A 26,259-nucleotide genomic window follows, 5' to 3' on the forward strand; every position below is an offset into this window, starting at 1 on the left:
TATTCTGGAAAGAGGAAGAATGGGAAGGACAAGACACTCATCATCCATGGCAGTTACCAAATTCTGCTGCACAGATACTGTGGGAAGTTCCTGCCCGGGCAGTGGAGTGCTACCGGGTTCTACTCTGGGAGTGACTCCCTTGTCTCTTATTCTGGAGGGCTACATTTGAAATGGGTATCAGAAAGTATACCCTTCCAGGGGGTTGCAAAATTCTTTATATCTCAACTTCTGCTGGTACATATTTGACGGAGTAGGGGTTGTTTTAGGGTTTAAAGAGGTTTTGTCATTATAATTCTACCAAGAATGTCAGAAAAGTGCTAGTTTATTTGCTTTCAGTCAATTCCATGCAAAAGTAATCAAGGACAAGTAGTTCTTACATTCGCCAGCACTTTCGTTTACTAGCCTCTGTACTCAACCCTTGTCACCTTCCTCAATGATTGTTTTCTTCTTCCTCAACATAATGGTGGTGGCTACCTTGAAGTTACTTGCAGCAGTGAGCTTGGGAGTGAAGGCAAAACCCTTAATCTGAACTTTCCTGCTAGTCTAGCTCCTATCTCTTGACAGAGAACAGTCACATGAGATACTCGTGAGAAAGGCTTTAGAGCCACAGTCTCATCTCAATGGTGTTGGGAATACGGAAGCAGTTGTTACTCCAAAGGTACCAAACCTCCAATTATCCAATTTTCAATTTAGGTAGTAGACTACAGGCTGAAAGCATCTCTTGGTAGAACTGTATCTCCTTTCACCTTTGCAAATTGGTTAACCCTTGACTGTGTTCAGTTCTTGACTATAGTACTCTGCTAAAAGAAGCCAAGGAAGACCAACAAAGTGAGTTTTGTTAACTGCTTTCCCATAAGCTACAAGCTCACTAGGCAAGTGGCGTGCCTTTTGATGCACTGACAACAGTTTTACCAAATGTTTGCTATGACATAACGGGGGTCACCATCTATCCAGACCACGTTATCTGTTTACTGACTGCCTGCTGCCCAAAGTGCTAAGCAAATGGCACATATTACATATTCTGTTAAGTCAGCCCTGCTTCTGGTAGCAAATTCGGTGTTAGTTTGTTTGGGCACCTTAACAGAGATCAGATAACAATGATCTTTTGCAAGACAGACAATTTATTTCTCCCTCACAGAAAAGTCTGACCCGGGAGGTAGACTGAGGAATAGGGAAACTGCTCTAAAAAGTCATCCAGGGACCCAGATTTCTTCTTTCTTTTTGTTTTACCAGCCCTTTGAATGGTGTCTTCATCTGTTTGGTTAAAAGTGACTTGAGGCGCCTGGGTGGCTCAGTCAGGTAAGTGTCCAACTCTTGATTTCAGCTCAGGTCATGATCTCCCAGTTCATGGGAGGGATCCCCACTCTGGGCTCGGTGCTGATAGCATGGAACCAGTTTAGGATCCTCTCTGCCCCTGCCCTGCTCACGCTCTCTCTCTCAAAAAACAAAAAGAAAAGAAAAGAAATTTAAAAAAACACTTAAAAAAAATAAGTGCCTCACCACCGCTTAATCTGTATTCTGGACTGCAGAAACAGGGAAAGGGGAAGTGGAGGGCAAGAAGTTTCCTTTTAAGAATGTGACAAATATTTCACGCATTTCTTTAATTGGATGGTGTATGAGAGCTGTCTCACACAGCTTGTACCAGCTTGTGAGAGGCGATTGTTAAATCTCCAAGAATTTTGCAAGCTGGTGGCTAAACACAGCCGTTATTAAAAATTAAATTATATAAATTTACCATCAAACAAATCGTATTTTAAAAAGGCAAACATTCAAAGCTCTTCTTTTCTTAGCTATTTTACTGCATTGTACTATTGTCTGTGCTATCGCTGCTATTTGAATCTATGTTACCTGTATGGCAGCAACAGTCTATAATGGTGCTACTGCTGATTTCTTCCCAACTCTGCATTCGGTGACCTTCTATCTTGAAATCAGATGTGGTGGGAGTGTTTACACCATAGACATCAGCAAATGCTGCACATCAAGTCTCCTCTTCCCATACCCCGACCCCTGAGAGCTGGTGGTTCAAGATTTACTGACACATCGTTGCTTCCATTATATCTCTTTGGCCAGCATTTACCGACTTGGCCACACTAGCTGCGAGGGAAGCTAGGACGTGTAGTCTCTAGCCGGGTGGCCATAGGCCCAGCTATAACTCAGGGATTCTACTGCAAGGAAGGAGAGAATGCATATTGAAGGACAATAAGCATTCTCATGCTTTGATGTAGAAGAACTAGCTCTAGGCAGGTTTTCAGGACTGAGATCCACTCTGTCACTGGTTCCTTAGTAGAGGTGGTAATAAACTCAAAAGAGAGATTTTAGTGCTTGTCTAGTTCACCATGAAGGATTTAGTGAAAATTAGCAATTTCAATTTATTGTAGAGACTGGGCACATGAAACAAGCCTCGCTGCACTGTGTCCAGCTCCTAGAAAATGCAAGACAATCTAGAAAAATATAAATAAATCTATAAATGTGCCAGAAAACAAGAAAATGAGCCCCCTTTACCTCCAGAAATGATGAGGAATCACTGAGGGGAAGAACAATGATACAGGATTTAAGAATGTACCTAAAACCCAAAATATGTCCGGGTGAACTCTACCCCTGGCTCCACTTTTAAGGAAATCCAAATCAAAACAGTGAGTATACTCAGATAGAAAGGAAAGTCTGTACTTTTGATTTGCTAAGGAAATGGAATGTAGAGGTACCTAACCTCTGGTTCTCTTCCCTTCCTCAAAGCGGTTCCTTATAAAGGGCGAGTCTTGTTTCAAAGTTTTAAGTCTGGGGGCACCTGGGTGGCTCAGTCGGTTGAGCATCCGACTTCGGCTCAGGTCATGATCTCACAGTCCCTGAGTTTGAGCCCCGTGTCGGGCTCTGTGCAGACAGCTCGGAGCCTGGAGCCTGCTTCGGATTCTGGGTCTCCCTCTCTCTGTGCCCCCACCTCAAAAATAAATAAACATTTTAAAAAATTAAAAAAAAGTTTTAAGTCTGTAGGTATTTTTTTCTGCTGATATGCCAAACTCTATATTTTAGTCCTCAGTGGAGACTCCTAAGGCAAGAAAAGATATGAGCACTGACTGGATGCAATGCTTGACTTGGGTATTTGCTTCCAGAGTGAATATCCATGCAAACTGTTTGCTCTTCCTACATTCAAGTATAATGAAGATGTTTGGACTATGTAATATGGTCAGAGATGTGTCTTGTGCATATATAACTTATATCAAATGAGCATTCTATCCAAACATTTTATCTTTTAAATCATGTTAGAACCAAGAACAAAAAAAGCCAGAAGTAAAAATATTCCAGGGTGATGGATATTAAACTATTTACTTCCTCCTCATAAAGAAGAAAATAAAATAAAAATGGTGGGTGTCTGTTTTTAGCAGCATTTTCCACAGGAGATCAGAAAAGCCATTACAGGGTCATGAATGAATTATTGGTGTTTGATGATAAGAATGACTAGTGCTTCCATTGATTTAACACAGCTGGAAAAGGCTGTGCAGATAAACAATACTTGAGGATGTTGGACCTCTCAGTTCTGGCAGGAAAGAATATAAAATTATAAAGTTATTTTAATTTTTTTAATTCATTTTTTTATAAAATTATTTTTAAATGATGTATCTATTTCTCACTTTTTGATCATTGGACACCTTCTTGTAATAATATTGAGTCCCTACTATATGTCACATGCCACTAAATCTTAAACTAAGCACAAAGATGCCCTCAAGGCGCTTACAGTCTAGAGGGGAATAAGAGAAGGGCGCCTGGGTGGCTCAGTTGGTTGAGCATCTGACTTCAGCTCAGGTCATGATCTCGCAGTTCATGGGTTTGAGCCCCACATTGGGCTCTGTGCTGACAGCTCAGAGCCTGGAGCCTGCTTCAGATCCTCTCTCTCTTGTCTCTATCTGCTTGCACCCTTCCTCTCTCTCTCTCAAAAATAAATTAAAAAAAAAACATTATAAATAATAGAGGGGAATAAAGGATATTTCAGCTCAAATTTTTGTAAAAATATTGAGGGCAAATACATATTGACTGTTCCATTTTTATTTTATTTTATTTTATTTTTTGTTTTTGAGTGAGCTCGTGAGTGTGAATTGGGGAGGGGCAGAGGGAGAGAGAGAGAAAATATTTTTTTAAATTGTTTTTTTAAATTTAAATTGTTTTTAATGTTTATTTATTTTTGAGAGAGAGAGAGAGAGCATGAGCAGGGGAGGGGCAGGGAGAGAGGGAGACACAGAATCCGAAGGAGTCTCCAGGCTCTGAGCTGTCAGCACAGAGCCAGACGCGGGGCTCGAACTCACAGACCGCAAGATCATGACCTGAGCCGAAGTCGGACACTGAACTGACTGAGCCACCCAGATGCCCAAGAGAGAAAATCTTAAGCAGGCTCCACGCTTAGTGCGGAGCCTGACTTGGGGCTCCATCCCACGATCCTGGGGTCATGACCTGAGCTGATGTCAAGAGTTGGACACTCAACTGACTGAGCCACCCAGGTGCCTCAACTGTTCCACTCTTAAAACAAGTGCTCTTTCTCAACAAGTTGGGAATGCCCAAGTTAGGAGATGTGTGGTAGTAGGCAGGAGGCCGGTAATTCCTCAATTTCCTCAGCATTCAAAAAGCACAGCTTAAATGCCCTAGTTTAGAGGCAGAGATAAATCCTTTATAATAAGCCCACATTTCCCCTAAAGAGGTTAAACTGGGAGAGGAAGGAGAGAGGACAGGACTGAGCTAATCATTTTCCACAGACACTTTGAATCTTGCTGTTGGCTATGACAGGATCCATTTTAGTGATGTATATGGATTCCCAGCTTTTCCTCCTCTCTCACCTTTTGAGAATCCCAGGTTGTTGGAGCATGGCCGCCACAATATTAAGTGGAGAGAAGGATTAGACAAAGTGAAAACACTAAGTTGATTTACATAGGAAAGGGTAGAAAACTACTCCCAGAAGACGAGAGTAGTCTGGAAAGGCTGGAGATGTATATGAGAGGCCCTGGAGAGATTTCAGAGAGAGAGGGGGGAGCCAGGGGTGGGGGGTGAGGGGGAGTTACCATAAATGAATGAGCAGAGGAATGTCTCAAAGAGGACAGGAGCGACGTCTCGCAGCGTGGTGAGGTATAGTTCCTCTTCACCACTCATGAACATACGCCAGGAAATGCATATGTAGATTTACAAGGTGCTATAGAGTGAGACGTGTGTTTTTGTGTGTCCGTTTTTTTGTTTCGGATGTCGTACCACGACACTGTGGGCCTTAAGCAAGGGGTAAGAATGGTCACACATTCACTGAAGATAAAGGGGAAAGGATTCTGTCCAGTTGGAAACACAATACCATTTTACTGTAGGCAAGAGTGAAGTCCTTAATATGTCTCCTCCTTTCCCCTTCTATTTTCACTTATCTGTCATTCCCCTGGCTCTAGAGGTGGGGGAGTGCAAAGTGCTGTGCACCAAGAATCAGTGGTTGGGAGTTGGAGTTCTTGGATCCACTCCTTAGGCCATGGGACAAGTCCCTTCATCTTTTGGAGCTTCCATTTCCTCGTACGTCAAATGGGTGCGACAGTCCTTGCTCTGCCTGTGTCCCAATGTTGCGTGAGTTAAAGTAGGAAACCTCCCTGCAGAGTGTGATGGGCATGTAAGAGATGGCCTTCTTCGCTTCCTTTTCCTGAGGGCTTTGCTGTTATAGTCTCCTCTAACTTATTACTTGGTAATAAGTAATTACCTGCCATTCCTTCCAACAGGTAGTTGCATCCTTATAGAGAGGACTTCTAAAGATTAAATATGCTCTGAAGCACGATGAAATGGTAGAATTTCAGCTCAAAACAAATAGTGCTGAGAGGTGGAAGTTGAGGCTATTTTTTATTTATTTTTAGTTTCTTTCTTTTTTGTTTCGTTTGTTTTTAGAGAGAGAGAGTATGAGTGGGGGAGAGGGGCAGAGGGAGAGAGAGAAAATCTTAAGCAGGTTCCATGCTCAGTGTGGAGCCCAACTCAGGGCTTGATCCCACGACTCTGGGATCATGACTGAGTGGAAATCAAGAGTCAGACACTCAACCAACTGAGCCACCCAGGCACCCCATGGCTATTTTTCAAATATATCACATAGGTAGCTGTCTTTCTCACTTGAGGACAAAACTAAACAGAGTACTTCAATGTCTAATGTCTCCATTTCAAATTTAATTTTGCATTAAAGTATGGTACCAGTTTTCTAACCCCCACTCCTCTCAGTCCCCTAGTCCTGTTTTCAGCCTTATGTGACAAATTGACAGGCTTTGTCAGGATTTGACTTTCCAGAGCATTACTCTCATTAGGTATAGAGAAAATTAACATTAGGTTGCTTAAGTTATGTCTCTGCCACCTAATACTGGACTATTTACTGGAATTGAAATAGAAGATTAAATTTAGATGAAAATAAGTAGCATAATTTAATAATTCCCCCCCCCCCCGACTTAAAAGTTCATGCTCATGGACTGGATTGAACAGTCCACTTTTATACTGGAAATGCCATTTTTGAAACAAGAATAGCTCACATTGGATCTTCTAAGACAAAATAATGTTATATTGGAGGGGAACAGGAATGGGGAAATTTCTGAGAAAAAAAGTCCAGGAATACAAAACATAAGGTGTAGTGGGAATTACAAGAAGGTCTATCTTTTTATAGTTTTCTAGCCTTCAAAAATGAGAATGTATGACTTTAAAAACCATGAGACAACTAATTCCATTAAAAATTAAATGCGAGAAACATATCTATATAATTTGCAGAGTTCACTGATGCTCCTAGGATTACTGGAACAATAACTGGCTTTACTAACTGGGCCACTTCCTCAATTTTCTGGATGAAGTCATTGAGGTCAGGGAGGTCTGGTGCCTTGCCCAAGCTAAGCTCCCACAGAGTACGTTGGCAGATCTGGACATGGAATTCAGTTTTCCTAGTGTCTTATCCAACGTGTATTCCACTCACTTGTCTATCTTTTTTTTCAAGCACGGGACTTAATTGTTATGCCTCTAGTAACCATTTACTATGGGGACATCTGGTGATCCCCCATTGGACATCTGGCGTCCACAATTCTAAGTCTGTATTTGAGCAAATGGAACAGAAGGAACAAAGTGAGGGATTCTCTCACTATTTTTAGGAGAATATCTGGATGGTATCCATGATCTCTCCTTAACCCACAGAAAATGCACAGGGTCCACTTGTCCATCTTCATAGGCTATGAAGGCAGGAGATGCGGCAGGCTCTTTGTTACTTTTCAAAAATGTTGTTAAATATAGCTGTATTTTGCAATTCAAACTATCCTGCACAGTGATAAATGCTTCTCTACTATAAATAAATGTCAAGATAGAAGATAGGAAGGCAGGGTATGGGGCAACTGTCTCGCTAGCCTCTGTGTGCCATGTGCCCTGGGAGTGTTACTGAAAACTCAGCCTAGAGACTCTTCCTCTAACCCTTTCAAAGCTCATTCTGTGTTTTGTTTTGTTTTTAGTAGGCCTCATGCCCAGTGCAGACCCCAATGCTGGGCTTAAACTCACGACCCTGAGATCAAGACCTGAGCTGAGATCAACAGTCAGTCACTCGGGGCGCCTGGGTGGCTCAGTCGATTGGGTGTCTGACTTTAGCTCGGGTCATAATCTCGCAGTTGGTGGGTTTGGGCCCTGTGTTGGGCTCTCTGCTGGCAGTTCGGAGCCTGGAGCCTGCTTCGGATTCTGTGTCTCCCTCTCTCTCTGCCCCTCCCTGGCTCACACTCTGTGTTTCTCTCTGTCTCTCAAAAATAAATAAAAATGTTTACAAATTAAAAAAAAAGAGTCACTTAACCGACTGAGCCACCCAGGCGCCCCTCATTCTGTGTGCTTTTATGTATTTTTTAAATTTATTTTTATTAAGTGTTTTTATTTCTTCTGGAAGAAAGAGTGCAAGTGGGGGAGGGGCAGAGAATGAGGGAGAGAGAGAATTCCAAGCAGGCTCCGCACTGTCAGCACAGAGCCTGATGCGGGGCTCAAACTCACAAACTGTGAGATCATGACCTGAGCTGAAATCAAGTTATTAACCGCTTAACCGACTGAGCCACCCAGATGCCCCCTGTGTGCTTTTAATACTCATTTATAATTTCCTTCTTGATTAAGATTTTGAAGACTGAAATCTAGAAATTGCCAAATAAACCCACCCAAAGCAACACAGCCAGCAAAAGGGCAGATCTGGGCTTGAAGTCAGCTCTGACCCTCTAACATGAGACTGTAACCACTTGGATTCTAAGGTCTTAGAAAGAAAAGAGAACGGCTCCCCTGCTCTTATCCCATAGTGGCTTTCTTTAGTTTTCAGAAGCAATGATACCATAAAGAGGGAGGCCTCGGGGAGTGAAAATCTCCAATCCGACGCTTGATTGCAAGGATTGTGGGTTCCCCTAAAAGGCCTGGAGTTATGAGCAGGACTGAAGAGGACATATACTGCTGCTTTTGTGAATGCTGCATCAGGGGAAACTTCGATGCCGTTCGATGTTCAAGGAAAAACATCAGACTGGTGGAGGATAATTAAGCAGCAGCCAGGATTACTGAGCAGACTCTGCAAGTAATGGGGCTATTTCTGTGTTGGTAACAGGAACCGTAAGCAGCCTGAGAATGCTCCCTGTGGATTGCTGAGGTATCATCAAGCTCCACAGGACTTCAGTTCGCAGCGTTTGGCTTGTTGCAGATTGTTTAGTGGAAGTATGCTTCTTTATCATAAAAATCCCTTGTGATGTGGGGTAGCCCAGGCACTTCCAGGTTTGGGAGTTGGTGCCAGCCTACTGAGTAGCTTAATGGAGACAATTCTCTCTAGGGTCATACCAAAACAAACAAAAACCCAAAAAACAACAAACAAAGAAAAGAAAGGAAAAGTTAAGTCAATTCGTTTACAACAGATATTACTAATCCTAGAGATATTTTTAGATGTTACATAGGCTTTTCATAACAAGGTCATATGAAGCCAAGTACCTCCTGGATATGGCATGGGCTTGTATTAGGGGATAATCATACAAAGAGTGTTTATTAGAAATATTGAAAAGCAAAGTGCAATTTGCCTAATAATAGCCTACCCAGTGGAAAAGAATTGCTTAAACTTCTCTTGGGTGCTTTAATCTCAGTTCTGACAAAATGAAAGCCTGTTGTCAATTTAACAGTTCCTTGGTTTTTAGCTGAAAGAAAATCGAAATGGAGTGCTGCTAATGCTTGAGGTAAATGTGCAGCCTTGCAGAGCTGGAATTAACTTGTTTTCCAAATACATAAAAATATATCATAATTATACTTCATTGAGATTTTTTTCCTGCATTGTTTTATCTTCATTACGTTTCACTGTTGCCTGCCTGATATCACCAGACCTGTTGTTTGTATATTGGCCTTGCCACTCTTAGAGAAAATTAAATGGGAATCACATGTCCTCTTAAGTTTTGGGTTTTTATTTTGCTCTGTGTAACAATCATCCAAACTAGAATTAAAATGGTCAAAAGACTTAAATAGGCATTTCTCCAAAGAAGATATGCTCATGACCAATAAGCACATGAACAGACACTCATCACTAATCATTAGGGAGATGCTGGGGCGTCTGGGTGGCTCAATCAGTTAAGTGGCCAACTACGGCTCAGGTCATGATCTCACGGCTCGTGAGTTCGAGCCCCGTGTTGGGTCCTGGGCTGACAGCTCAGAGGCTGGAGCCTGCTTCGGATTCTATGTCTCCCTCTCTCTCTGCCCTGCCCCTCCCCCGCCAAAAAATAAATAAACATTAAAAATATTTTTAAAAAATTGAAACCAATCATTGGGAAGTGTTAATCAAAACCATGACGAGATACCACCTCACATTCACTAGGATGGCTACAATTGAAAAAAAAAACAAAAACAGATAATAACAAGTGCTGATGAGGATGTGGAGAAATTGGAACCCTCAAAGGTTGGTTAAACATACAGTTACCATATGATCCAGCCATTCTACTCCTGGGTATATACCCAAGAAAAATAAAAACGTATGTCCACACAAAGACTTGTACATAAATGTTCATAGGTGCTTTATTCGTAGGAGTCAAAAAATGGAAACAACTGAAATGTCCATCAGGTGATAAATGGACAAATAAATTGTGGTATGTCCATATCACGGAACATTATTAGGCAAAGCCAAATACCGTTGACCCTTGAGCAACATGGATTTGTTGCATGGGTGCACTTATATGCATATTTTTTTCCTATAAATACAGTGCAGTACTGTAGATGTATTTTCTCTTATAATTTTCTTAATAAAATTTTCTCTAGTTTACTTTATTGTAAGAATACAGCATATAGTGCGTATAACACTCAAACAGGCGTATAACAGTCAAAATATATGTTGATCGTGTTTGTGTTGTCGGTAAGACTGCCGGTCAACAGTAGGCTATTGACTACCTTTCGACTCCCCCCAAACCTAAGTTTTGGGGGAGTCAAAAGTTACATGCAGATTTTCAATTGTGTAGGGGTTGGTGCCCCTAAACCCCAGACTGTTGAAGGGTCAACTGTAAATGAATAAAGTACTGACACATGTTACAACATGTGTCGTAAACCTTGAAAACGTTATGCTAAGTGAAAGAAGCCAGACACAAAAGACCACGCACTGAATGATTTCATTTATGAAATGTCCAATATAGGCAATTCTGTAGGGACAGAAAGAAATTATTGGTTGTTTATAACTGGAGGATTGGGGGAAAGTGGGAAGTGAGTGCTGATGGTTATGGGGTTTCTTTTCGGAGTGATGAAAATGTTCTAAAATTGATAGTGGGGATTACTGTACAACCCTGTACACTTTAAATGGGTGAATTGCATGGTATGTAAACATATCTCATATATATTGGATATTTATATGCATATATACATGTGTGTATGTACTTGAATAATCCAAAGAACTTTCTATGGGTATATATTTTGAGGCAAATATCACAGGTTTACTTAGTTTTTTTTTTAAGTTATGTATTTATTTTGAGAGAGAGAGAGAGAGAGAGGGGGGGGGGAGGGGAAGAGAGAGAGGGAGAGAAGACGATCCCAAGCAGGCTCTGCACTGTCGGCGCAGAGCCTGATACAGGGCTGGAGCTCACGATCCATGAGCTCATGACCTGAGCCAAAATCAAGAGTCAGACACTTAATCGACCGAGCCACCCTGGCATCTCTCATAGGTCTACTTATAAGGAAGAATGACATTATTCTCTTTATCCCTTTTGGGCCTGTTGACAACACTCGGCAGCTTTCTGCCAGCATCATCTTACACTTTCTGGGCATGTGATAGATGCAGGGGAAAGGAAATCTCAGAGTGAGGAATGTCTAGGGGGAAATGTCTGCATGCTAAACTTCCGCCCAATTCGTCTCTTTCATCTCTTTGGAGAGGTAGAAAGTGAGTGAGCTATATGAAGCAACTTCTGTCGTGGTTTAATCCAACAGCTGTATTCGAGCGCCTTAATCAGCATGGCATTGAGGCAGGAACTGTGGGGAGACACAGACGTAAGGGACGGGGAGATTCTTCTCTAACCAGTCAACAGTACATGAGTGGATGGAAGTCAACTATTGATCTGAGAGCTAAATGTAATACAAGCCCGAGATATACCAGGAGTCTGAGTACCACAACAAAGCATAGGTTGCCCTCAGGCTAGATAAATAACAGCAAAAGGGCATAATTCTATTTGGTAAATGCAAAGCACACGGCATCGGAGCCAGTCACATGTTAAAGCAGTTCCTGAAACATACTGATTGTCAGTGCGTGTCAAAGGTTTTATTCAAGCTTATAGCAAGAAAAGGTGAAGAATCTTTCTGGAATGGGATTCTTTAAATTATTGTTTGAAGTATAACATACACACAGTTAAGTACATCACTCTTAAGTGTACAGCTTGGTGAATTTTTAGTTGTGTAGCCACAATCCAGATTGTGGTACAGAACATTCCCACCTCCAGAGAAATCTCCCTCATGCCTCTTCCCCATCAACACTGCTTTATCTTATGTAGGCCACCACTGATGAATCTTGTCTGCTCTTGAACTTCATGTAAATGAAATTATATCATAGGTTTTCTTTTGTGCCGGGCCTTCTTTTGCTCTACAAAAAAATGCCTATGAGCTTCATCCATGCTTTTTTTGTGGAGCAAGAGTTGATTCATTTTTATTGCTGCGTGGTATCCCATTTATGAATAAGCCACAGTTTACCTGTCTATTTAGGTGTTCTTGGACATTAGAATTGCTTCTGGTGTTCCACGATTAGAAATAATGCAGTTGTGGGCGTGCCTGGCTGGCTCAGTCGGAAGAACATGTGACTCTCGATAGTAGACTATCAAGACTATAGACGTGACTCTTGGTAGTTAGTTTGAGCCCCTCATTGGTTTTAGAGAGTAGAGATGACTTAAAATTAATTAATCAATGAATTTTAAAAAAGGAAAGAATGCAGTTGTGACCCTTCTTGTATGAGGTTTTTGGTGGAATGTGCACTACTTTCTCTTAGGTACACGCCCAGGAGTGGAGTTGCTGGGACACAGGGTTTGCACAAGCATAGTTTTTGGAGATAATGCCAGAAAGTTTTCCCAAGTGGTTGTACACATTTCCAATCCTCCCAGCAATGAATGAGAGTACCACTGGGAGAGATTTTTTAATAGGGTGAGCGTGTGGTTAGATCCTGATGTTAAACTAGGTAGTAGAAAGAAGGTCTGGCTCTAGGATACAGACAAGAAAGATGGTTGGCTGTGCGGTTAATGCATTGTGAGCATAAATTTCACTTCCAAGATAGGGCTCTAAATCTCGTCGACACTTATCAGAAAAGTGCCCAAACATTTTTATCAGAGATATAAATACTTTCCAGGAGAGGTTGTTAGTAACATCCTCAATAAGTTCTGGCCCAGTCCACCTTTGCTCAGGTTTGAGAACATTTTTGTTCCCATAGACCTAAGTTCAATGCCAGGTATGCCATTTAGTAATTCTATGACTTTTGGCAAAATAACTTCTTAAACTCTTTGTGCCTTTGTTTCCTTAGCTGTTGGATGGGGACGAGAATATCTACCACAGAGGACTAGTCTAGGGTTTTCATGCCCAGCATAGAGCAAGCTTTCAATGAATTCTAGCTTTCCCCACTCCCTCATTCACTCCCACTCTTTCTTCCTTTTTTTTCTCTTCCTTCCTTTCTTTTTCTTGGAGAGGTCAAGTGAATTTATAATAGTAGTGACAACATTGTGCCTTTATAATATCTTAAACAAAAATGTCCAGGGTGATACTGAGGAAAATGAGAGGGTGGAAGATGGTTGGAGAAGAGAAAGGAATAAAAAATGTTGAAGGGCAAGAAATCATGTCCCCATCCTAAAAATAAAGTTCTCCATAATATGCCTGCCATGGGACTGGGGAAGTGGCCAGCAGAATAGAACACCTGATATTTTGAAAATTAAAGCTCACTGTCTATATCAGTATTAAGCACACACATATGCACACTAGAAAACAGACTGATTCAGCCTTACTGGCAATGAACTGCCATCAGATTTGCACTGTACTGAAAATATGTCCATATGAAAGTATATCAAAATTAAAATCTCATTTGCATATATAATATCAGTTAGAGCAAATGTTCATTGCATGATAATGCTCCCTCCAGGAGAGGCCATTAGGTTGATTTGCATTCATTTAAATGTTCAGGCGGATGTTGATTTTGTCTGTGCAATTGCTAGGGTAGTTTATTGTGCTACTAAAACAGTTACAAAATTGCATAGAAGCTAGCTGTAACATACAAATGTGGTAACTGATGGGCAGACTGTAATGAAAACTTCTCAGGTAGAGGCAGCTGGGTGGCTCAGTCAGTTAAGCATCTGACTTTGGCTCAGACCATGATCTCATGGTCCGTGGGTTCGAGCCTCACGTTGGGTTCTGTGCCTGCTAAAAATTCTGTGTCTCCCTTTTTCTGTGCCTCTCCCCTGCTCGTGCTCTGTCTCTCTCTCTCAAAAATAAATAAGACATTTAAAAAAATCAAACTTCTCACAGAAATAGACACCCTTTCTTCAGTGTGAGCAAAGAAACTGAAACTAATTTCCTGACACAAATCTCCCCCGCCCCTTGCACCACCACCCCCAACCATGTTATGCTTGTGGCAGGAATTCATGAATGAATGGCAAGTCATTTTTACAAGAAGCAAAATAAATAAGTTACATGCTATGTTAGAAGATGCAGTAGATTGCAAGCATGGCCACAAATACCTCCCATCCCTGTTTGAGCACGCTTTTACCATGTTATTTTGTGGCATGGCTTTGCAGCTCTTCTTACCAAGAATTGGAATCTATTTCTCAACCTCTTAAAAATCTAGGCTGGCCATGTGACTTGCTTTGGCCAATCAGACATTAGCAAAGAAGACACATAAGCCAGGTTTGAAAAGTGCTAGCTCACTGCAGCTTACTCCCTAACTGCTCTTTGAACCCTGAGACCACTATGGGAATAAATCAAAGAAAGACTGCTAGAGGATGAGAAAGCTACATGGAAGAGATCAGAGGTTTCTGAGCCTGCCAACCACGAGAAATGTGAACGGGGCCATTCTGGATCATTCAGCCATCAGCTGACCTGCCAGCTGAGCACAGATGCACGCACTAACCCAGAAGAGATCAGCTGAATCAGTTTAGGATAGAAGACCTGCCCAGCCAACCCTCAGTATCATGTGCTAAATAAAACGGCTGTTGTTTTAAGCCGCTAAGTTTGTAGTGTTTTGTTATGCAGAAGTAGCTAACTGGTACTGAAGGTTATAAATACTTATAATAGAGCAGAGGACGAGAGAGTAGAAGTGTTCATGTGTATGGGTTTGTGTGTGTATGGGGGTGGTGGGAATGACTTGTGATGTTAAATAATTTTGTCAGGGAAGGCTTCGCTGAGCAGATGACATTTGAGTAAACATTTGAAGTAGAGAAGTGATTCTTGTGGTTGAGAGATGAGAATAGCAAGTAGGAAGTTCCTGATGCATAGTGTGTCTGGCTTTTTTGAAGAAAAACAAGGTCAACTGTAGGAGATGAGGGCAAAGAGGTCACAGGAGGCCAAATATTCTATGAAGTTCCCTATTCAAATCTAGGAAGAGGATTCTAATATATAGGAGGTGGTGCCCCAAAGGCTTGCTGTGTCTCATATGAGACCATGCTAATCAATCAGTCCAGAGGTAAAAAAACTAACACAAGCTGAGCCAATCAGTTTCTTCCTTCTGGAAATGTGAAACTTGGGATACAGAGACCCAGAGGTTGGGAGGTGTTAGAGTTCAAGTCACCTTCCTGTCTGAACTTGAGGCCCAGGATCCACAGCCAGTACTAGCTGTTGAATTTCTGGAGCTGGCCTGCTTCTTTTCCATTTGAGGCTCGGGAGCTAAACTTGTTTTCGAGCCTTTGGAATACCCCTGAAGGATTACAATGCATTGGCTCTTACACTCTTTTTTTTTTTTTTCAATAAAGCAAAGTTAATTTCGGTTGCTTGCAAATAAAAGAGCCTTAACTAATATAATCATCTGTGATTTCTTTCTTGTTGCTTAATATATGCCTTCTCTTCTGAAATGGATTATTCATTTCTTAGAGACAAGAATAATTTCTTCAATTTATTTTGTATCCTTCCTCTACACAGCTGTGCTTATAGGACAAGATAATGACAGCTAAGCATTCATTCAGTGTCTATAATGTGTCAAGCACTGTGCTAAGTGCTTATATAAATTATCTTATTTAAACTTCACAGTAACTCATGAACAATTTCTCTGATGATCTCCATTTCTACCCAGAGGAAACAGATGCCAGAGAGGTGACATGGCTGATAAATGGTTAAGTGCGGATTCAAACCTGGGCAGTTCCATTGCAGAGCCCACATTCTTTCAGGACCCAGCCCTTAGCATGTACTTGTGTATGGATTCATTGAAGAGTACTGAGTATCCACAAAATCACCTCCTGGGATAATCAACTTGGACTTGACCTTCCAGGCAGGGCTTCTGCCAAGTCCATTCACTGTGGGTAGAGAGGCTTCATTCTAGGAACTCACTCTCAATGACAGGCTAGGTGGTATGATGTACACACTCCAGAAAACCATTCCTGCTCAGAAAGTGTTCCTTATCCCAGGGCACCTGGGCAGCTCAATTGGTTAAGCGTCCAACTTCAGCTTAGGTCATGACCTCACGGTCTGCGGATTCAAGCCCCTTGTCGGGCTCTGTGTGGACAGCTTGGAGCCTGGAACCTGCTTCAGATTCTGTGTCTCCTTCTCTCTCTGCCCCTCTGCCTCTCATGCTCTGTCTCTCTCTGTCTCACAAAAATAAATAAAAGGTTAAAAAGAATTAAAAAAAAAAAGTGTTCCTTAGCCCATCAGGGCCAGACATGACATAAAGGGTCACATTTGGGGTTAAAATTCTTGTTAAGATGGAAATAAGTTATGCAAATGTGAGTGTGTGTAACATGACATGAATTCATTAACGCACATCAGTACATACTAATTTACCAAGGTGGGGAAAAACACCCCTAGGAGGGCAGGGCCTGTGTCTACTCATCACTGCATCTCAAGTGCCTCATGCCCTACCTGTCACACAGTAGGTACTCAACTGAAAAATGTCCAAATGAATGGGATGAAAGAAAAGAGTTAGACATCAGAGAATCAGTGTCTAGCTGGGATAGTTCAGATACATGCAATGACCTGCTCTTGATGGCTATATCTGCATCTTACTATATGAGTTTTACAATTCTTTTGATTTGCAGGGGTTTCTGTGTTGTAGATTTGCTGTGAGCTTAGATGAGGCCACTCCCCTGTGTTTTAGAGGTAGGTCTCCCAGGAAGGATGGCCTAACAGTTTGAGTTAACGATCCAGACTGTCACAGAGGAATGCAGTAGGACAGCCATGATCACATCCTTTGACTCTGGTTTGGGGGCAGAACAGACATCCATTGGATCAGCCATAGGGAGCTGGAAGGCAGATGAGAAACCAGTGCAGAGAAGTTGTCTGGTGCAATGGGGAAGAACACTGGGGTAGAATTGTTCAGTGACTCCAATTCCTTCTCCTTTCCTGTCCAGATGCTCTTAACCATGTAACTGCAGTACCCTCCCTGGATGGGGTGAACTCCCCTGTCCCTTAACTTTAAGTTCAGCCTAAGGACTTTATTGGGCCAATGGGATGAGGTAAAAATGATGCCGTGCCGGTTCTCAGCCTAACAAGAGACTTTGCATGTTTCCCCTTGTGTCTTACCTTTCTACTAACCATAAAGAGAGTGTGCCACGCCGGCGCCAGCTTTGTAGTTCCAGACGGTAACAGACTCAACAGAGTCACCACCAACCGAGCTCAGCCTAAATCAGCTGACTCTCATCTAATCCACAGATACATGAGAGTAAATGATTCTGGTTTTAAGCCACTGACATTTGGGGCAGCAGTTTGTGACAAAGTCTAATTGATACCAGCACCTTACTTGTGAAAAATAGAACGCTCTGGCTCTTTTGCTAACTGGCTATGTGACCATGGACAAAGTATTTAAACTTTCTGAGCCTCAATTTCCTCATCAGTAGAGTGGGCATGATAACACCTACCTTATCTTTTAGGGCTGCTAAGAGGAATATAAAAGATACATGTAAAGATCGTAATAAATAAATAATAGAGTCATGCTTTTTCTTACTGGAGATAATTGATTCTCTCTACAATACTTCTTATGTGCTTTTTTTGTTCTTTCTTGGTGTGTCATAGGGTTCTCATTTAAAATTCCACATTGTCTCAACTGTTCTACCCCGTGACAAAGTTTTAATGAGGAAACACAGGCCTCTGGGGCCCATGATGTTGGTGGGAGCAGCTGGCAGATAGAAAGAACTTCAAGAGGAATAATGAAACTCAAGTGAACAAAATCAGTACCTCCCCACTTGATGGTTTTTCTCTGGTGTTTGGTTTACTGAGAAACCATTCCCTGCTACCTAGAGGGAGGATATGGAACCACCTTAAATGACGCAGCTGTCCTTCATCTCCTGGCCGCCCTTGGTATGAAAGGCCTAGAGTTGAACCAGAAGATAAAAGGAGGTACAGGGAGATCAAATCTCACCAGTCATCCTAACCTGAGACCTCCCAACCCCAATGGTACTACATTCAGTAGGCTGGAAATGCAGAATTGCCCAATCCTTAGACCCAGACAATCCAGCCACCAGCTACTGCTCCGCCTCTGAGCTTACGACACATTCTCTCTCCCCACCTCATTTTCCATTTAATTATGTGCTGCCCCATGACACCAATGTGCTACTCCATAATTAAGAGCAAGTTATTTCAGTGCCATGCGGTTTCATTGTAATTTTACTTTTCACACTTTTTCTTTTATGTTGGGTACTAATAGGAATAGAATATTTCCATGACCAAACAGATTTACAGATTTACAGTCAGATTGTGAGAGTTTAATGTCAAGATATTATAGAACTACCTATCAGGGAAGAAATGGTTCAGTGGAATCAGACTTAATGATTAATCGGGCTTTTCAGATTTAAAACAAAAATCAAGGAACACATCAAGCAGACTTTGTATAATTTACAGGTATTAGTAAGTACATAGGAGAGTCCTTTTTGCATAATATTCATTATTTGTTCTATTTTTTTAGGGAGGGGGGAGGGAAAGAGCATGAGCATGGGAGGCGCAGAGAGACAAAGAGGGAGAGAGAGAATACTAAGCAGGCTTCATGCCTAGCATGGAACAATTAACGTGATTCATCACATCATTAAAAGAAAGGACAAGAACCATTTGATCCTCTCAATAGATGCAGAGAAAGCCTTTGACAAAATACAGCATCCTTTCTTGATAAAAACCCTCAAGAAAGTAGGGATAGAAGGAGCATACCTCGAGATGATAAAAGCCATATACCAGCGACTCAACGCTAATATCATCCACAATGGGGAAAAACTGAGAGCTTTCCCCCGAAGGTCAGGAACAAGACAGGGATGTCCACTCTCGCCACTGTTATTCAACATAGTAGTGGAAGTCTTAGCCTCTGCAATCAGACAACACAAAAAAATAAAAGGCATCCAAATCGGCCAGGAGGAGGTCAAACTTTCACTCTTTGCAGATGACACGATACTCTATATGAAAAACCCAAAAGATTCCACCAAAAAACTGCTAGAACTGATTCACGAACTCAGCAAAGTTGCAGGGTATAAAATCAATGCACAGAAATCGGTTGCATTCCTATACACCAACAATGAAGTGACAGAGAAATCAAGGAATCGATCCCATTTACAGTGGCACCAAAAACCATAAAATACCTAGGAATAAATCTAACCAAAGATGTGAAAAATCTATACACTGAAAACTATAGAAAGCTTATGAAAGAAACTGAAGAAGACACAAAAAAATGGAAAAAGATTCCATGCTCCTGGATAGAAAGAACAAATATTGTTAAAATGTCAACACCACCCAAAGCAATCTACATATTCAATGCAATCCCTATCAAAGTAACACCAGCATTCTTCACAGAGCTAGAACAAATAATCCTAAAATTTGTATGGAACCAGAAAAGACCCCGAATAGCCAAAGCAATCTTGAATAAGAAAACCAAAGCAGGAGGCATCACAATCCCAGACTTCACGCTATACTACAAACCTGTAATCATCAAGGCAGTATGGTACTGGCACAAGAACAGACACTCAGATCAATGGAATAGAATAGAGAACCCAGAAATGGACCCACAAACGTATGGGCAACTAATCTTTGACAAAGCAGGAAAGAATATCCAATGGAATAAAGACAGTCTCTTCAGCAAGTGGTGCTGGGAAAACTGGGCAGCGACACGCAGGAGAAAGAACCTGGACCACGTTCTTACACCGTACACAAAAATAAACTCAAAGTGGATGAAAGACCTCAATGTAAGACAGGAAGCCATCAAAATCCTCGAGGAGAAAGCAGGCAAAAACCTCTTTGATCTTGCCCGCAGCAATTTCTTACTCAACACGTCTCCAGAGGCAAGGGAAACAAAAGCAAAAATGAACTACTGGGACCTCATCAAAATAAAAAGCTTCTGCACAGCAAAGGAAACAATCAACAGAACTAAAAGGCAACCGACAGAATGGGAGAAGATATTTGCAAATGACATAGCAGATAAAGGGTTAGTATCCAAAATCTACAAAGAACTTATCAAACTCAACACCCAAAAAACAAATAATCCAGTGAAGAAATGGGCAAAAGACATGAATAGACACTTCTCCAAAGAAGACATCCAGATGGCCAACCGACACATGAAAAAATGCTCAACGTCACTCTTCATCAGGGAAATACAAATCAAAACCACAATGAGATACCATCTTACATCTGTCAGAATGGCTAACATTAACAACTCAGGCAACAAGAGATGTTGGCCAGGATGCTGAGAAAGAGGATCTCTTTTGCATTGTTGGTGGGAATGCAAGCTGGTGCAGCCACTCTGGAAAACAGTATGGAGGTTCCTCAAAAAACTAAAAGTAGAACTACCAGCAATGGCACTACTAGGCATTTATCCACGGGATACAGGTGTGCTGTTTCGAAGGGACACATGCACCCCCATGTTTATAGCAGCACTATCCATAATAGCCAAAGTATGGAAAGAGCCCAAATGTCCATCGGCGGATGGATAGATAAAGAAGATGTGGTATATATATATATATATATATATATATATATATATATATATATATATATATAATGGAGTATTACTCAGCAATGGAAAAGAATGAAATCTTGCCATTTACAACTACGTGGATGGAACTGGTGGGTATCATGCTAAGTGAAATTATTCAGAGAAAGACAAATATCATACAACTTCACCCATATGAGGACTTTAAGAGACAAAACAGATGAACATAAGGGAAGGGAAACAAAAATAATACAAAAACAGGGAGGGGGACAAAACAAAAGAGACTCATAAATATGGAGAACAAACTGAGGGTTGCTGGAGGGGTTGTGGGAGGGGGGATGGGCTAAATGGGTAAGGGGCATTAAGGAATCTACTGAAATCATTGCTTCACTATATACTAACTAATTTGGATGTAAATTTTAAAATATAAAAAATAAAGTTAAATAAAAAAACTTTGCTTGTCCATACAGAATAGGCTCAATGATATTAAAATAAGTCCTGCTTTCTAGACACTAGGAGTTAGGCAGTTGAACACACATACACACACACGTGCATGATGCACACAATGGGGAGGCTTTATCTCATTTTTTTTTTGCCATATTCCTAATGCCAAGAATAGTTCTTGGCACACAACAGGCAAATATACACACAAAAATTTCTTGAGTACCTACAACATGCCAGATAGTGTTCTAGGTACTAGGGATACAACATTGATAAAACAGAAATGCATGTTTTGTGGAGCTTATATTGAACATGTAGGAGACAGAAGATAAATGAGTACAATATTTAGTATGTTAGATGGGACAAGAACTATGGGGGAAAATAAAGCAGGAATGGAGGATAGAGGGTGCTGGGGTTAAGTGGGAGAGTTATTGTTTTAAATCAGGCAGTCAAGGGGCACCTGGGTGGCTCAGTCGGTTAAGCAATTGACTCGTGATTTCAACTCAGGTCATGATCTCATGATCATGAGATCAAGCCATGCATCAGGATCCACATTCAGCGTGGATTCTCTCCCTCTCCCTCTGCCCCTCCCGTTGCTCTCTCTCTATCTCTATCTCAAAAAAGTATTAAAAATAATTTAAAAAAATGCTTTAAAAAATAAATAAATCAGGCAGTCAAGGAAGACCTCAGAGATAGAGGACCTTTGAGGAGAAACATAAATTTGAGAGAGTGAGCCCTGATGATATCCGGGGGAAGAGAGTTCAACAGTCAGTGCACCAGCCTTGTGTGTGGATGGAATGGGAAGGAGGCCAGGGTGAACACAGTGCAGTGAACTAGGGAGACTATGGAAGAGGATGGGTTTAGAAAGATGGTATGGATTGGGTCATGTAGGGACTTAGGGATGATTATAAAAATCAGGTTTTTACTCTGGAGACAGACAGTGGTGAATTTGCAACAGATAAATGACATGTCTGGAATTGTAGTTTTAAAAGATCATTCCAGCTACTGTCGGAGAATAGATTATAGGAGGCAAAGGGCAGAAGCAAGGAGACCAGTTGGGCTGTTTGTAACAACACAGCAGAGATGATGGTGGTTGGACAAGGACATTAGCAGCACAAGTTGTGAGAAGTGGCCAGATTCTAGATGTGTTTTGAAGGGTAGAATAGACAGGATTTGCTAATGGATTGGATAGAGTATGAGAAAGAGAGGAATAAAAATGATGTAAGGTTTTTTGGTTCAGTATCAATATAAAGAGAGTTGCCATTAAACAAGATAGGGAAGACCTTGAAAGGAAGACCTGGGGGAAATATCAAGAGCTGGATATTGTACAGGGTAAGTTTCATATTCCTATTAGTCATCAAGGTGACTGAGGGTAATCAGCAGTTTCCGGGATGGGGTCTGCAACTCAGAGGAAGTTTTCAGACCAGAGACATGAATCTGGGATTCATTAACAAATGACTAGAGTTTAAAATTTTTTTTAATGTTTAATCTTATTTTTGAGAGACAGAGAGAGACAGCATGAGTGGGAGAGGAACAGAGAGAGAGGGAGACAGAATCCGAAGCGGGCCCCAGGCTCCGTGCTGTTCAGCACAGAGCCCGACTCAGGGCTCAAACCCACAAACTGTGAGATCATGACCTGAGCTGAAGTTGGACGCCTAACTGACTGAGCCACCCAGGCGCCCTGCAAATGACTAGAGTTTAGAAACACAAGACTGGATTAGATCACAGGTGCTTGATAAATATTTGATAGTTGGTAAAAAAAAAAAAAAAATATATATATATATATATATATATATATATATATACACACACTATCTCTTCTGTTAGAACACATTTTCCATAAAAATGAGCTTATATGCAATTGCAAATAGGGGAGCAATGTCAATATAATGTGGAAGTTGTATTGGAGTATAATTATAATCTTCAGCAAGAAAGGAAAAATGACTTAACTTACCTGCTGCACAGTTGGGAGCCTTTTAAACTTTATTAAAAAAAAAACCTTACAGGTGAAGATCTGCACCCAAGACTTCCTCCCCAGGAAGGTACACCCCAGCCTTGCATGGTTCTTGCATCAGACAGATTGCACCCCCTACTGTGCTCCTCTTAATAGTAGCCTCACTGTCTTAGAACTGTGCTTCTATCTGTAGCTCCTCAGCTCTATCAAGGCAGAATTCTCTCTATTGGTTCCTTAAATGTTTAATATCCCTGGAGGCAGCCTTTAACCATACCAAGGTGTGTGTCTGAGGTGTCAAAATTATTACCTGAGATATTCATCTTTTTCTTATTTTATCAATATTCTGCTAATAATGTTGTATAAGTTCTGAGTGTTCTACCCCGACTTGAATTATTTTCTATTAGTCCTATTAATTTTAGTGTTATTTTACAAAATGAGATTTTTTTCAGGGAATTGACTGTATACATGTAGTTGACATATTACTTTTGCCACATCTTTCCTAGCATCTTTTCCTATAGGAACTATAACTTCCCCCTCAGGTAAGGCTGTCAATCTATTAATGATATCCACCCAAAAACAATCAGGGATAGGCGCATCACCCATGATAGCCAATCAGAATACCCCACCAACCTGGCCATGGTGATTGGTCCAAGGACAGGCACATGACCTAGGAGAGCCAATCAGACTACACTACATACCTGACCCTGGTGAATGGTCCAGGGCTAGGCATATGACCCAGGATCATGAATCAGAATACACTACCTACCAGGTCATGGTGATTAGTTCTAGGATGGACCTATACCCCGGAGAGACAATCAGAACACCACCCACCTGGCCATGGTGACTGGGCCAGGGATGGTCACATGACCCAGTAGCCAGTCAGAATATACTACCTACCTGGCCATGGTGATTGGTCCAGTGATAGTCACAAGATCCAGGAGGGTCAATCACAATACATAACCAACTGGCCTGGAGATTGGTTCATGGAGAATCATGTGACCCAGGATAGCCAATCAAAATACACAACCTACTGGTCATGGTGCCAGGGATATTCATATTACCCAGGGGAGCCAATCAGAATACACTACCTACCTGGCCCAGGTGATTGGTCCAGGGTTCAGCAATGACCCAGGATAGCCATTTAGAATACACTACCTACCTGACCATGGTGATTGGTCCAGGGGTAGGCACATAACCCAGGAGAGCCATTCAGAATACACTACCTACCTGGCAATGGTGATTTGTCCAAGGCTAGGCACATGACCCAGGAGAGCCAATCAGATGATATTACCTTCCCTAACATGGTGATTTGTCCAGGGATAGGCGCTTGACCCAGAATAGTCCTATGAGCATACATTAACTACCTGGCCATGGTGATAGGCATATGACTCAAGAGAGCCAATCAGAATACAGTACCTACCTGGTCACAGTGATTGGTCCAGAGATCAACACATGACCCTGGAGAGGCACTCAGAATACACTACCTACCTGGCCATGGTGATTGGTTCAGGGGTAGTCACATGACCCAGCCAATAAAAATACACAACCTACAGGGCCATGGTGAGTAGTTTATGGATGGACACAACCCTGGATAGCCAAACAGAATTCACCACAAACATGGCCATGGTGATTAGTCCAGGTATAGGCATAAGACCCAGGTAGTCATTCAGAATACACTACTACCTGACCATGGTGATAGGGCCAGCAATAGTCACAAGATTGAGGGGGCAAATCAAAATACACAGCCAAGGGCTGGTGTTTGGTCCAGGGAGAATCGCATGACCCAGGATAGCCAATCAAAATACACAACCTACTGGCAATGGTGAGTGGTCAAGGGATATTCACATGACCCAGGAGATCCAATCAGAATATACTACCTACCTAGCACAGTGATTGTTCCAGGGATGGCCAAATGACCCTGATAGCCAAACAGAATACAATACCTCCTGGCCACAGGATTGGTCCAGGGATAGGCACATGACCCAAATAGCCAATCAGATTACACTACCTACCTGGCAGTGGTGATTTCGCCAGGTCAAGGCACATGACACATGAGAGCCAATGGGAATACATCCTGGCCACAGTGATTGGTCCAGGGATAGGTACATGACCCAGGATATGCAATCAGAATATAAGAACGACCTGGCCTAGGTGACTGGTCCAGTGCTAGCCACATGACTCAAGAGAGCCAATCAGAATACACTACCTTCCTGGTCCTGGTGATGGGTCAGGGCTAGGCACATAACCCAGAAGAGCCAATCAGATTATACTGGCTAACTTACCATGATAACTGGTTGAAGGTAGTCACATGATCCAAGATAGCCAATTAAAATTCACCAGCTACGTGGCCATGGAGATTAGTCCAGGGATAGGCACATGACCTATGAGAGAGAATCAGAATTCACTACCCCCTGGCCTTGATGATTGGTCCAGGGATAGCCACATGACCCAGGATATCCAATCAGAATACACTACCTACCTGGATGAGGTGATTGGTCCAGGCCTACACACAAGACCCGAAAGAGCCAATCGGAATACACTACCTACCTTGCCACCGTGATTGCTCCAAGGGTAGTCACATGATCCAGGATAGCCAATGAGAATTCACCAATTACGTGGCCATGGTGATTAGTCCAGGGATAGGCACATGACCTATGAGAGCCAATCATAATACCCTACCTCCTGGCCATGCTGATTGGTCCAAGGATAGGCACATGACCCAGGACATCCAATCAGAATATACTGCCTACATTGCCATGGTGATTGGTCTAGGGCTAGCACATGACAAAAGAGAGCCAAACAGAATAAACTACCTACCTGGTGCTGGTGATTGGTCGAGGGCTAGGCACATGACCCAGGGAAGCCAATCAGAAAACACTACACACCTGGCACTGGTGATTGGTCCAGGGATAAGCACATGACCCAGGAAAGCCAAAAGGAATACACTACCTACCTTGCAATGGTGATTGGTCCAAGGGTAGTCAAATCATCCAAGATAGCCAATCAGAATTCACGAACTACGTAGCCATGGTGATTAGTCCAGGGATAGGCACATGACCTATGAGGGCCAGTCAGAATTCACTACCTCCTGTCCCTGGTGATTGCTCCAAGGTTAGGCACATCCAATCAGAACACACTACCTATGTGGCCAAAGTGATTGGTCCAGGGCTAGGCACATGACCCAGGGGAGCCAATCAGAATACACTTCCTACTTTGCCATGGTGATTGGTCCAAGGGGAGTCACATGATCCAAGAGGATAAGTAGAATTCACCAACTGTGTGGCCATAGTATTCAGTCCAGGGATAGGGACATGACCTA

General features: G+C 42.0%; 1 long non-coding RNA gene across 1 annotated transcript; it reads right to left on the reverse strand.

Annotated features, from left to right (window-relative positions):
- Positions 1-1,337: 1,337 nt before the first annotated feature.
- LOC123594241 lies at positions 1,338-25,594 on the reverse strand. Its single transcript, XR_006710720.1, has 3 exons — positions 25,488-25,594; positions 25,223-25,321; positions 1,338-1,436 (listed from the first exon to the last, which is right to left on the reverse strand). It is a non-coding gene; the product is annotated as an uncharacterized LOC123594241 (long non-coding RNA).
- Positions 25,595-26,259: the final 665 nt, after the last annotated feature.

This window comes from Leopardus geoffroyi, chromosome X (assembly GCF_018350155.1).
Source record: "Leopardus geoffroyi isolate Oge1 chromosome X, O.geoffroyi_Oge1_pat1.0, whole genome shotgun sequence".
Taxonomy (NCBI): Eukaryota; Metazoa; Chordata; class Mammalia; order Carnivora; family Felidae; genus Leopardus; species Leopardus geoffroyi.